Source organism: Wyeomyia smithii, chromosome 1, assembly GCF_029784165.1.
Source record: "Wyeomyia smithii strain HCP4-BCI-WySm-NY-G18 chromosome 1, ASM2978416v1, whole genome shotgun sequence".
NCBI classification, from domain to species: Eukaryota; Metazoa; Arthropoda; class Insecta; order Diptera; family Culicidae; genus Wyeomyia; species Wyeomyia smithii.
In genome coordinates, this window is record NC_073694.1 from 113,330,272 (window position 1) to 113,342,319 (window position 12,048).

Consider the following 12,048-nt stretch of genomic DNA (forward strand, 5'->3'; position numbering starts at 1 on the left):
ACGGCAAAGAAGAGTAGCCGTGCTATTTAAGCATTTTCCACGTGGCTTGAGTTAAGATCAGTACATTTAGTCGAAGCGGTACAAAAAAAACTAACCGACGACGACGGGTCTCGAACCCAGACGGGCCTCGAACCCTAGAGCTTTTTAGCTTTCGAATGAGGGGAGTTAACGGTACGATCTACCCTCTTTGCCACCGGGTGATGTGGGTGGAGTTTTTAATATTTCGAATATCGATCATGCGCATGAATAAAATAATAAGGAACGTATTCACAACCATGGATTCTTTTACGTGCTTGGATTCCTCCTGTAGATTCTACTGATTTAGCCAGGTACACGGTTATGACACTTCGGCGTGCTGCTCCCTGCCTAGCGCGTTGATGACGATCGGCGCTCTTCCGGCCGCGTGGTAGCTAACCGGGAACTTGTCCTTAGAAAAACGGGATCTCGGCGTCTGAAGCGGGTCCAAACGTAGAATTGGCGGTGCGTCGGGAATCTCCAGCGATGAACCTACACCACAAGCACGCATATCACAGATTTACGATTTTGCACATCGTTATCTTTAAGTTAAAAATTTATTACCTTTGATACGATTCTTTCACGCACGATATTTGTCACGCACTCACTATATCTACTCTGGGAACTACTAACTACTCTGGGAAAAGAATCTATTATTAGTACTTCCCTAATATGAAACATTTTCACGTGGTTTGAATACCTTTTCAACCACACCGCGGCGTACTAAAGAAAAACCGCTCCAACTTCTTTCACGATCCAAGACCAAGTTATCGAGAAATCTAAGGTTCCCTCAGATAAGAATATGGTCCTAGAAATTATCATGACCGAAACTACGTAATAATTCACGAAATTATTACGAAAGTTCCACCCGAACTCATTGGTGACGGGAGCCATCCCCCTAAAGCATCCACAAGGTATTGATTTCCAACCTCCGAAGTTCGGGTATGACCGAACCGCTTCTCTTTGGAATCTCGAACAACTTCTGTCTCTCTAATTCTCATTGCTGCGAAAGGGGCGTCTCTACTCCCCTTAACTTCACCGTCGAACCAACCCGTCTGCGAGTTACCGTGGGCCCAAAGCTTAATCAAACTTTCAAACGCTCTGCGCGAGATAGCCAAAGATGCACACTCACTCTCTTGTTAAGGTGAGAACGAAAAGAAGGAAGCTTTAATATTGAGCGAGTCAAATCTACAAGGGGTTGCTCAATTTAATATTTTTATTTGTAATTGTTAATTAATAAATAACCAAAATTATGGTAATGCTATGTGTAGGTATACCTATATCCTGGGTATAACCTACCAGGACTTTCTCCAGAAAACCCTGTACGCGCAATTGGCGCGGAATTAATACACACAGATTAACGTGGACTAACTGACTTTATTTTCGTACATCACTACTTAAATATACCCTACCGGTAACTCAGAGAGAGAGACTTTCTCCACTCTCTGTTTACCTTACTAATCTCTTAACCTATAATCTAATACCGCATGTACGATAGAACGCATGCGAGAGCATCAACACCGTTGAACCGGCGACTTCTGTTTTGTTTACAACACAAAACTTGATTATTTTATTCGAGTTTGTTTGCCTGTAGCACAGCAGAAGGCTGCGCGAAGTTCTTTGCCGCCTATTGCATAATCTGTTGATACCTAGTATGTTGACAGAGCCATACGCGGTCCTCTGTCAAGGAAACCAAATGTTTCGCCAACGTTTGCTTAGCAGAACCGTTCGCGGTCTTTCTTCAAGATCTTTCCTGCTTTCTTTACAAATGATCTTGTTTTAGGGGACAACGGCAGGCGGCCGTGTCCTGGTTCTACACTCTACCTGTTTTTCATTTCTTTCAACGGAAGGTTTACTGTCTTTCGGACTAAGCTAAAATGTACCGTATCACAAAATTCTGCGTGACGGAACATAAGGTATTTTCTGCGCGGGGTGTGACGTCACATCTGCCACCCCGCCTAGTTGGCCATTATCTAGAAGAGATAATGGTCACATGGTCTGTTCTGTTCTGATGGCCGATAGGTGTGTTTTTCTCTTTTTTATTACAATTATTCTCGCGTTTTCATGCAACTATATACACCGTTGGTTTTTTATAATATGTTTTTTCTTTCTCTGGCAGAGGAAGTTCTGTTATTCAAAACTGTAGCACCGTTTTGAGTTTACATTATCATACATGACATTTTCCTTATTTAGAATTAACAATTGCTTGCTCGCCTGATGCGCTGCGTCGTGAAGATATCTGCTGTTCAGCTGTCGTGTTTAAGCGCCGGGCTGCAGGGGGTTTGAAACGAGAGGGTGCGTCTGGCAGTAGAGGTTCTCATCGGTTGGTTGTGGTGTCATCTGGTTCATTCAGTTTGCTCTTTGCTGCCTCAAATTTGACGTTCAATTTATCAGTTTCACTTAAAACGCAAGAGCGTGTCACTTTCCGGTAATGGTCTGGTAGCAGTTCGATATTCCCAATAACCGATGTTAGAAGGTGACTTTTCTCGCAATAAATACCCGGTGGGTCGTGCTTCAGATATGGGAAATGCACGTGTGGGTGGTAAAATGTGGGTTGATAGTGAATGTAGATTCGTAGTTGATCAGCGTTAATCCCGTAACGTGTATTAATTGCTTCAATGCCACGTGTTTGTATATTTTATGAGTAGCGTTTAGATCCCGCAATGACTTGATACCTCGCTGGCGCACTAAAGCGAGTAGATAAAGTTGTTCCAATGTTTTACCATCCCATTCTAAATCCGGCAACAATATGAAGCCAATTTCCTCTGACGGATTCTCAAAAACTATGCGATCCTTCTCTTTTCGATGCTCTATTATATTGTAAAGCCACTCTAAGCTTAGCTGCTCCTTTTGTATATGAGGCAATGTCACGGCTTCATAATCTTGAGCAGTTTCTTCCACCAAATATCTTTTTTGGGTGGAAAATTTCACAATATGCCTCTCAGTAGCGGGATATATGATTGTCACCTTGATTTGATTTACTTCCGGATCAGCAACGCACAAAAAATTTCCGTAGGTATCATTAACAAATTCCGTCCTCAGTTGGGACGTGGATGAGGGAAAACTTCTTTCGACGGCTGCTATAACACCAGTTGCACTACTTTGCACACTTTCACTGTTTTTCCGACAAGTTCGTCGTGACGTCGTCAGAATTAGCTTTCGTCACCGTGCTCGTTTGATGACGCTTATGATTTTTCAGCTGCCCTTCAGTGAAGGCCGTCTTTTCCAACACAATGATCGAGTAATCGTCACGCGATAGGCTTACAAAATGCCCCAACAGTGAAACGCTCTTGTGTGTACTGTTATTGTTCAGGATGCGAACAGGTACGAAGCCTGCCAAATCGTAGCTACGGCTGGTTGGATTGTTCACTCCATCTTTCACCATAGACACCCGCCGTTCGACTCCCCACGCACCCGTCTGCTTTCCTTTTCGCGCTGTACTGGGCATCATGGTATGCCCCATCTCAGCAGCCGTTGTATCAACCTCAGTCGTCTTCAATGATCGTCTCGTTGTCAATTCTTAAGCAGGTAGCTGCCCTACTTAGCAAGTGGTGCATTATTTGTTGCCATTATTTTATCAATTCTTTTTTTGGTTTCGTTACTTTTTCCACTTGCTGTTTAAAATTACTGTTCACTCGCGTACGGGCTTCTTTCACTCTATTATCTACCCTAGGCTTCTACTTACAGTCTAGGCCCGTGATTTTCTTATTTTCGGATGACATACTTTGGTTTTTCTTCCCCTACTAAGTTGTACATCATTTGTATTAGGTTTGATTTAGTATTTGATTCATCTGATTTTACAAATATAACATTCAATTGTGCATTGTTTACTTCTTTTCCATTATGCACTCTCTAACTTTGATATTTGATGTTTTTTTTACATTTAAAATCATTTCGACACATATTAATCCATTTATCTGTATTAGGCTTTTACTTTCCGCTTTAAAATATCAGTTTAACTTGTCTTGTGGCCCATTATTAACGCCTTTTTTTTCATCAAAAAGAGTTCAAATAACTTTCTGCAATTTTAAAAAATAGCATCAATTCTTTGCTTTGGTTACATATTTTCTTCATTTTGCGTTCTTTCCAAATATTTTCCTCCTTCTTCTAATAACAGTTTTTCAATAAAATAAATCTGTTTCCGCACAATGTATTATTTTATCATCTCTCTATTTTTGTTTCATCATGTTTTCATCGAACAAACCGCATTGGTTCAATCTTTTCTTTTCCTTTGTCGAGTGTTTCCTGTCTGATTCATAAATAAATCTTTTCATTGTACAAACCGCGTTGATTAAATATTTATCGTTTTCTTCTGTCTTCATTTACAATGTTTATCTAATAACTGGCGTGTTCTTAACACCTCATATCATCTTCTATTTGCACTCAAAATGTCCCGTCACTTTCTCATCTGCTTTATTCTTTAATCTTTTGCATCTCTTTTTGAATCTGTAATTATTTAATTTTCGATTTGTCTCTTGCTACTGTCATACTGTCATACTTACACTACTTACACTTCTTCTGGTATGCAGTAGTCTGCATATTTCCTCTCCCCCTTCCATCCGAAGGTGCGACCGCCCACTCTAGTGATTCCTTAAAGATAAGAAGGTTAGGAAATAAAATAAAAATCTCGCACACTCACTCATTCTGGGTTAATTACTCCCTTGTTTACTCTTTCAGTCAGCATTCACCTCAACCATTCCGGGTTAATTACTTCCGATGTATACACTCACACAACCTTAACTAATGAAAGAATAGTTGGAATCCCTTAAAGTCAGTAGTCTTTTCGTCTGGAAAGTTCAGCCCTCTTTTCAAATGTCTTTCCTAGTTCTATTGTTGTCCGTCATTCAAGTCATCTCCATCGCAAAAAAAAAATTCCCAATACAGCATCCATCGATTTTCTTCTTCGTTTTCCTTTTAAGCCAATAGCTATCAAACCTCGTTTTCACGAGGTCTTTTGTTCACTATAATTTCTTTCCCATGTTAACATTTGCATTTTACAAAAGAAAACAAATGCTGTTCTAAATTCGTTCAACTCTTTTTATCCATTACAACCATCCAGATCATTCTAGTAATTTGAATTCCCCAAGTTTTTTGTTTATTTAACCTTTATCGGCGGGGTTCCTCGTCCCTCACGCCTTCATTCGTATTTGAATTTTTTTCAACTGTGTCATGCCATTTGACTAATATAATCAAAGGCTGTATATCTTTTTCGGTGACTTATTCCATTTCTTCACGCCTTTACTTCAGTATGCTTTCTTCCGTTTGGTTCTGCCTATTAATTCCCGTCAATAAAATCATTCATCTTTTTCGGCGACTTTTCGTATTTCTTCACGCCTTTACTTCAGTATACTTTTTTCCGTTTGGTTCTGTTTATGGACTCCCGTCAATAAAATCATTCATATTTTTCGGCGACTTTTCGTATTTCTTCACGCCTATATTTTACTTTTACCTCACTTTTTCATACAGTTTTAGGTGATTGCTATTATAACTCATGCCATCCAATATCGTATTTCATTAAATATATTCTGTCCGTTAACCTTGAAAGCATAGTTTAAGTTCATATATTCAGTCATAATAACGCTTAAGCCGGTTATTATGAACTATTTCTAAACGATTGCCGTTACTAATTACTGTGGTCATTTCGCTTGGAATGTCCACTACTTCATATGGTCCTCTCCATATGTTCTGAAGCTTTTGGCCTGCACCAGTCGCTACGGCCTTCACTAATACTTGTTCACCCCACATGGGTTTGTAATCATTAGATGATCTGTCGTAAATTTGTTTGCGGTTCTCTTTACTCCTTTTCAGGTTGGCTTGTGCGTTTGCATGTAAATCGTAAAATATTTTCTTCATTTCATGTGTGTATGCATCATATGTCATCTTCTCCACTCCGTTCCGCTTATAGATTGAAGTCGGGATTCGAGCTATCCGTCCGTACAATAATTCGAACGGCGTATATCCTGTGGACGAGTTTACTAATGTATTATATTCAAACGTGAAAAACGGTAACAACTCGTCCCATGTGTACGGCTTTCCGCCAATAAATTGTCTCAAATACGTTTTTAACTCGCGGTTTGATCTCTCTACCAAGTTAGCTTGTGGATGATACGGGCTAGTAGTAATTTTCTTGATCTTTAAAATTTTGCACACCTCTTTCATCAGTGAGCTCACAAAATTTGCGCCGTTGTCTGTGACTAGTTCCAACGGGGCACCGAATTTACAAATATAATTTTCTACGAAGGTCTTGGCTACCGTCTGACTTTCTTGATTCTCCATTGGAGCGACAATAAGGTATCTCGTCAAGTCATCCTGCATGACTAGACCATAACGGTTTCCCATATCGGACTCGGGTAACACTACTATATCCATGTATAATTTCTCGAATGGCTCCGATGCGGTTGTGGTGATCTGCATCGGTATCTTGTTTGATCTTCCAATTTTGTTCTTTTGGCAGGAATCACACTGCCGAACGTAGTTCTCGATATCCCGTTTCATCGTAGCCCACGTAAAAAGTGTGCCAATTCTCTGGCGCATTCGTCGCGCTCCTACGTGCCCTCCTAAGGGTGCATCGTGAAAGTCCTTTAAAATTGTTTCCACTTGATCTGGCGTGATTACTGTACGCTCGCTATTTGCATTATATAGTATTTATTGTTTTTTTTTTTTCTGCGGGGGCCTAGCGTAGTTGGTAACGTCTCCGCCAACCACGCTCGACGCCTGGGTTCGAATCCCACATAGGTGTCGATGGTTGTGAGGTGGCGTGATCCACTCACAACCAACCCAACTGGTCTAGATTCAATTCTAGCCGACACTGGGAGATTTTCTGAGGCGAAAAATCTCTGGGATCACGCCTTCCATCGCATGAGGAAGTAAAGCCGTTGGCGCCGGTCCGTTAATCAACGGGTCGTGAGTTAGGGTCCTGGGTGGAGCCGGCCTTAATATTTGCATTGGTGGGTTTTATGCCTTCTTCATTAACGACATGACCCAAATACTCCAGTTCCTTTTTAAAAAACTGACACTTTGACGGTTCTATTTTTAAGTTATGTTTACGCAAGGCTTGTAATACTTTTCGCAAGCTATCATTATTGTCGGTGATAGTGTCACCGAAAACTATAATATCATCGAGGTAGACAAATGCTTTCACATCCCCTATCTCAAAAAGAACAGTATTCATAAGTTTTTGGAATGTTGAGGGACTGTTCTTTAACCCCATCGCCGTTTAGCCGCATCTCGGCGGTCGATCGGGACTTGATAGAACCCCGATTTTAAATCAATTGAGGAGAAATATTTTGCTCCTCCAACATTATCCAATATCTCATTTATAAGAGGTATTGGGTATACAAACGGCTTGGTAACTTCGTTCAATGATCTAAAGTCCACCACAATTCTGTATCTTTTATTACCGTCAGCATCCGGTTTCTTTGGTACACATAACACCGGTGCATTCCAGGGACTAGTGCTGGGTCTAATAATACCCTGCGCCCTCATTCCATCGATTTCCTTATTAATGTGCCGTTTCGTGGCCTCCGGAAATCTATATTGCCGCTTATTGATAGGCACCTCCGATGAAGTTTCTATCGTGTGTACGGCGGCGTCAGTAGTGGTTAACCTGTCGCCTTCGAAAAAGAAAATATCTGCATAGCTTTCAACTATATTCTTTACTGTCTTGAATTCCCTCTCAGGCAAGTGCGCCAAATTTAGCACTTGCCGTAGTTTTTCAATTCTTGCAATACCTTTTGACTCTGGTGTCAGCTTGTGCTCCAACAGGTCATAGTCAAGCCTCGAGTCTAGGTCCAACTCGGGCATTATAGTATTCTTCGAGTCAAGAAAATTGTTCTTCGGCTCTTCATTTCGATATGTTTGGTGCTCTCTATTTATTTCGTTTTTGTCTACGTCAGCCTCATTGCGGGCTGTGTTGCTAGTATCTCGCAACTCGTTCTGCACCATAACTCTATTTCTGGCTGCCACATAAACATGTTGACTAAGGACTTCGTCTTTGGGCATACTCCACGGACTCAAGTCGTCCGGACTTCTGTTTCCGTGTTTTTTGAACACTATGTAATCAAAATTATTTCCTATTTGAAGCGTATGCTTCTTTAAGAATTCTGCGCCGATTAATCCGTCGCTTGGCAAATTTTCTAATATATGAAATTGCGTCGGGATCAAAAAGTCTCCGACTATTAAATCCAACATAATTGTACCTGAGGTACGCACAATGTCTTGGCCGATACCTCCAAAAGTGGTTACGTCCTGTGTATTTACCGGTACATTCAAAAGATTCACAATGCGTGCATTAATTATATTCGCACATGCACCTGTATCTAAGATCAGGTTCAACGTAAATTTGACATTCTGCTTAGCCAGTAGGGTTAACATTAAGTGCCCTCTGACATCGTAATATACTCGCTTGGCCACACAAGCACTGTTGTCTCTTATGCGGTTGCATGCGGTCCTCCAATCGGCTATTTCTATATTGCTAGGCTCATTGGTACATCTCCGCCAGTCAACATCTTCGCAAATTTCTGCTAAATCCTCGTTAAAATATTCCTGTGCAATAGGATCTAAAATACCTTCTTTTTGCAAATTACTACTTCTTTCATTAATGTTGGCTACCATAAGCATTTTCTGAGGCATCCGGGTATACGAATTCCTGTACCTCCTATCAGTTGGTCCATTTTGACCATAATAATTATATTTCCAACCATGGGCGTAGTTCACTTGGCTCCGTCGGTATGATCGCGCTGTGCGATAATTGTATTTGGATCGATTACTGTCGCTAGATCCACATATATTGTTATAATTGTTTTGCTTGTAAATTATTCTATCTCTATTTTTGTAATTATAATCTTCATTTCTTCCAAGACGGCTGTTGCTATAATCAGCGTCTTTGTGATTAATTGTAAAAATATTTCTGCTACTATTAAATTGTCTAAGTGCATCGCGCTGTCTTTCGACCAACTCTAGGCCCTGAATTCTATTTTCTATTTCCGAGATATGATTACGCTCATGGTAGTAATCCTCTAAGTCGTCTAGCAGCTCTTCTAACTTAAATGCTCGTTTACCTTGAGCAGCTTCTTTCAATGCGGTGTCACACAAACCCGCCATAAAATGTAATCGAAGACTAACTATCATGCATGACTTCGTACAATTAGTTTCGTAGGAGTCGATTTTCTCCTTAATTTTCAATATCCTCTTTTTATAATCAGGAAAGGTCTCATTCGCTTCCTGTTTCAATGTTTCTACTTGATTTATAACTGCCTCGATGCGTATATTATCCCCAAATTCCTTTAATAAATTCTGCTTAACCTGTGGCCAAGCGTTTGCGTTAATTCTATGTATTGCGGCAGCAGCTCTGCCTTTTAGTTTTAATAGAATAATATAAACCAGTGGAGCGTGTGATACTCCTTCTGGTATCTCCCGAGCAAAATGCTCGATATGATAAACGAACGCTTCTAGTCCGTCTAGCGATCCATCAAATTCTGGGATGCACTGCATGGCATCTGCTTTTGGAAACGTGTACTCCATTATTAATATAAAATTTTATATATATTTCTCAAAAAACAATAAAAGGTACTGCGTAATAAATACTGTAAGACTATAAAAGGCTTATGTAGCCTTCTTCCTCTTTTTCCTAGGTATCACTAACGATTCTGTTGACCAGATGTGATAACGTAGCGTGACCGACTCTAATTTCTTCGTCGCGCCATCAAAAAATCTGAACACCAAGTTTCGAACCATTTAGTGTCAACGGTTCAACGTTTATCTTTATTAATTAAATAAAATAACTTTAGGTTTTCATAATAATTAAATGAATATTTAAAAAAAAAACCATTTCTATTTAGTGTAATTAAATTAATCAAAGATTGTAAATGTTTACATTAGATGGCGTAAGGTGCCATTCCTTATTCATGAAATAATATTTTAACGTAAACTTCCAACATTATATATCTCTGCCGTCGGTTACTATTTACTCTACCAGTGGATATGTCACCATCGCTGCACGCGTTGCGCTTATAGATATATCCATTTTTTACCCTCTTAGCAATTCACCGCTACTGGTGAGCCCTGTATGGTAGCAAAACGTTCTTGCCATTGGCCATTAAAATTGATGCTTACAAAATACGACCTTGGCCGTGGCTGGCACAGCTGATCGCAATAACACTGCAAAATTCATAAACATAGACAGCGTACCCGACAACTGACTAACTTTTGTATGCAACGTGTGAGCGCGCAATTCGTAGTTACCGCTCTCACGCTCTTTGTTGGACATTAATGAAATGCGACTTTACCCCTTTATATTTGCTAACGATAACGTAGCCACCCGTGTGCTAAAATTCTCTCTTAGAATAATTAAGGTGAGTTCCATGTGCGCAACTCTGCGAGTATCTGTTTGCGTTCTTAAATTCGATTTGCTAGCGGTGTTACCGCCCGTTTGCTTCCCGCTCTGCCACTTTAATTATTTTGTTGGGCAAATGAACGAAAATCGCTTGCGTGCACTTGTCGTGCCGAGAGTTTTATTGCTAGCCGTTTGAGAAATAAAATCACCCGCGCAGCAGCGGCGCGAATTGATTGTTTATACAAATTGGCCTCTCGACCCAAGTAGATGTGATAACCTGTAAATCGTTATAATTACGAACCACTGAAGAATGGTTACGATTGTAGTTCGCCTAATGTAGTCTCCAAGGTCATTTATGTCTCCTAATGTGTATCTCTCCGTCGTTCCTAAATGGCTTTATATTTGGTAATTTTTTGTTCTATCAGTTTAAAAAAAAAATTCAATAGATGTTAATTCACAAATTTTACTGCGTCGAACGATACAAAAAAAATACTCTTCCGTTAAAATTTCAGCTGCAATCTTTAAACATAAATTTTTCTTACTATGTGCTTCTCACCCGAATATCCTTGGTATAGGGCCGGCCATTGTCGTGGAAATCTCTACTTCAATTTCCACTACGTAACTTCGGCACCTTCTTAATACGATAATTCACAGTTGTCTGGCTATTCCAATATGTCTGGCTGTTCCAATATGTAGAGGCCGTAGAGGTGTTAATAAGTCACTTACTGCATGTGTTACTTTTTTTCCCAGCCGTTATCATTAACTGGCTAATTGCGAGATTTGGTTCCGTTTTTTTTTTGGTCTTCTTCACTTAAGACATAAAAAAACACAATAGGGCACTTTTAGTTTTTTCCGTTCTTTTAACACTTATTGAAAGATGGAGTTAGAATTAATTACTTGCAAAAACACTGTAATTGTTCACCGTTTTATCAAACCGACAGAACCGTAAACCGTATGCGCATTCAACAAACTGTTCAAAACACAGAAAATGCTCACTTGATACTTATTAAAATCAGTTCCCGGCGTGGGACGACCGCTTGTCACCAAATGCGTTAACCACGAATGTCCTTGCAGGGTTCTTTTCCTGAACCGCCTGTCACCAAATGTGTGTACTCCTATCCTCACGATTTTCTAGTTCAGTTCTGGATGATGAAAATACAAAACGCGCAATGCGCAGCACTTCGGCGACGAAATAGTGGCGCTTTCACTTAATTTACTGCTACCCTCACGATTTTCTAATTGAATTTTAAGTCCACTCGGTCTATATATCCACTCAGTCAGAACCGGCGTTTGTTTTTCTTTCGCTGTCACCACATGTGTGTATTCCTATCCCCACGATTTTCTAGTTCAGTTCTGGATGATGAAAATACAAAACGCGCAATGCGCAGCACTTCAGCGACAAAATAGTTACGCTTTCACTTAATTTACTGTTATCCTCACGATTTTCTAATTTAATTTTAAGTCCACTCGGTTTTCATACTCACTCAGTCAGAACTGGCGTTATGTTTTTCTTTCGCTGTCACCACATGTGCAGGTATACCTATACCCTGGGTATAACCTACCAGGACTTTCTCCAGAAAACCCTGTACGCGCAATTGGCGCGGAATTAATACACACAGATTAACGTGGACTAACTGACTTTATTTTCGTACATCACTACTTAAATATACCCTACCGGTAACTCAGAGAGAGAGACTTTC